The following is a 3,267-nucleotide window of genomic DNA, read 5'->3' as shown; positions in this document are numbered from 1 at the left end:
TCACAGAAGACAGGGTTCCAAAATGCTCCTTGGTATAATGGAACCTGGCTCACTCTGCAAGCTTTACACACATCTCACTCCTAGCATAAGGTTCCCCAAAGAACTGACAACTTTATAGTTTCCCCTATGAAGACAAACCAAAGAACCCTTTCAGAACTCTTTATGTATATGTTCCTTTCTAAACCGGTGCAATATTTCATATTTGATAGTGTTTATTTTCAAAACCATTTTCTACCACACTGTCATTTCCAGCTGACATAATTTTCTGTATTCAGTATTTTTAAAACTAGGTAGGGTCCTGTATGGAGAAATTTATTTTCATCGATCAGCATTTTCAAATGACTTCCTGTACTTTCTGGCACAGAAATTGTTCGGTGTTCTAATAAAAATTAATTAACAAATGAACTAAGTTGCCTGAATTCTGGTTTAAAGGAAATCTGATGGAATAACAGAGAAAAAAGACAATTATATTTTTTGGCCTGCCTGGGTAAATATACTTGGACATCGACTGGTTCTGGACACACACACACACACACACACACACACACAAGTTTTAGGTAGTTATTTGCTGATACAGCACCGAGGAATCCCATTTCCATTTGAATAGCCACCTCCAACTGGAGTCCCACCTAAATGATTTTGTCAGAAGTGAAGGACCACAGGTTTATTACTGAAGCATATCGCTGGATTTCGAGCAGACATCTCACATTTAAGCAGTGGCCTTCATTTCTGGTCCTGGAGAGCTGCAGGGTGTGTTGGTTTTTGTTGTTTTCACCTTAATATCACAACCCAAGAATCAGACCCAAGAAACCATGTAAGGTGAGTTAATCAATCAATTAAAGTGAAGAATAACAAAAAAAAAAAGCCAGCATAACCTGTAGCTCTCCAGGACCAGGAATGAAGAACACTGCGTTAAAGTATCAACCTGCCGTAAGGATAGGAGCCTGATAATGAAGCCACATACAAACCTTCCCTGGCCCTAGAGAACACCCCCTGGGCTCAGAGCAGTGTGTTGTTGGCACTGCTTCTGGGGCTCATTGCCGGATGACACAGTCAGTTCCGCAGGGTCCCCTTCGCCCCAGAGAGAGCAACAGAGAGCGGGTTCAGCTCCTCAACCGACTCAACGCTCCTCCACTCTGCATTTTAGGTCATGTGCATCTCTTTGACAGCCAGCAATGACTCTAAAGCATGGGTGCACAGCAAGGGCCGGACCATTTCAGAATTTTGAGGCAACTTCTGCTCTTAATTATTTTATTTACTGTGTCTTGGTCATTTATATCAGCAGCAGCTACAGTCACAGGCTGCAGGTGTATCTTGGAAGATTTCACTGTGATCCAGTACAGGAGTGAACCAGTGTAATCTAATAGAGCGGTCAGAAAACTAAAATGAAAGCAATCGGTTGGAATAAAAACCAGCACACAGAACAGCCCTCCAGGACCACTGCTCTAAGGCAGTGGTCCTCACTCCTGGTCGTGGAGAGCTACAGGGTGTGTTGTTTTTTGTTTTTGCCTTATTATCAGCAACAAACTTAGACCCAAGAAACCAGGGTCACGTTCAGCCCCGACCAAACGTAGCAAAATGTTTATTTAAACAGTGGCACGTTGAACATCCTGTTGCAAAGCATGGGTGGACTGACTGACATAGTACGGCTTGCTCCTATGGTGCCCGAGAAGGTGTTCTCCGGGCTTTAAAGCATAGGCCTGTAAAATTATTGAATTGGGCTGCACCTCTGACACACCAACCAAACGGGAACAAACATACCGTGAAACCTGTCGCAAAACACTGCACACCGTTGGGAGGAAACGTCCAACACGGGAACCGTCGCAAAACATAATGGCAATTAAGTGTGTAATTAACTGATTTAATTGACTTAATTAAGTGCTGAGCAACAACAAAAGCCAGCACACCCTGTACCTCTCCAGGAGCAGGAGTGAGGACCACTGCAAATACACATGAAACATGGTAATGAACAAAAAAGAACATATTTACCATGGACCAGATATAATCATAGTTCTTTATTTTAGAGTTTAAAGGAAACAAAACGCTGCTTAAGCAGAGAGGGAGACAATAATCTTAGTTCAGTGTCCTGGATAATGTGGGTGGGAGGGGCAGAGATAGAAATATATTTTAAATCCATTTCTAAAATCAATCTGCCTCCCACCAGAATATCTATGACTGAATGAGAACCAGGTAGACCGAATGCATGGATTGGCAACTGTTGGCCAAGCAACAGCCATGTGGGGAGGGTCCAATAAGATTATGTTGAAATAAAAAAAAAAGACAAAACATATTGTTCAGTGACATCAACAAGCAAATAAACAAAGCTTACAAAATGAGATGGAGCGGGGCCTGAAAAAAATACTGCAAAAAAACGTTTACATTCATCAACAATTGTAGAACCACTCAATACTTACCAAACAATTATCAGTCAAAATCAGAAGAAAAAGAAAAACAAAAAAAACAAGAATAATTTATCAGAAACAAATAATTTAAAGAATTTCAAAAATGACCAAAACAAACAGTGCTTACTTTGCCTACAATTGGACAATCGTGAAAGAGGAGGCTAATTTTACATCTTGTTGAGTTTCATGTTTGCACTAAAAATGCTTATTTGTCACAACATGTTTCTTAATGCCATTTAAGCCTCTCGTTTCCGCTTTAAATATGTAAAAAAGACATTCCGATTCTGTTGCGTTTCAGACAGAAATTTTAAACGGGCTATAAATATAGCAATGCATGGGGACTGCAGAGCTGGGATGCACACGGTGGTGCAGTATGTGTAATTGCTGATGTATACACAATACCAACACAATGGCAAAAACAAAAAACTAGGCAAGCAAATCCAAGTCATCATGTCTGCATGATCTAAACTAAAATTAACTTCAACAAATATATCCCAGGAGCACTGAGTATATCCCTAAAGTGTCTTCATTGAGACTGTGCTGTATGTAATGGGCAGTTTTTCCAAAACAACAAAAATCCTAGAAGAAACTAAATTATAAAAAATAAAAAAACTTGATAAACGGCTTGTAAATGAGAATAAGGTATTCCAGGCAAGCTGGATAAGGGACAATTGAATGAAGCCATGCAGACAGAAGATAGTCACAAGGCCACTAACCTGTACTTTGGTCAGAGTTGTATCTGCAGACATTTTGGAACTAAATACTTGTACTTTTCTTTCATTTCTTTTTTTACCCCTTCCTGCATCCTGGGGGCATCTCCCAAAAGTGTGTGAATCTCCCTCCCCCCACCCCACCCCACCCCCAA

The sequence above is a fragment of the Conger conger genome, chromosome 5 (genome assembly GCF_963514075.1).
Source record: "Conger conger chromosome 5, fConCon1.1, whole genome shotgun sequence".
NCBI classification, from domain to species: Eukaryota; Metazoa; Chordata; class Actinopteri; order Anguilliformes; family Congridae; genus Conger; species Conger conger.
The sequence above is the reverse complement of the archived record's forward strand: the minus strand, read 5'-3'. Positions refer to the sequence as shown.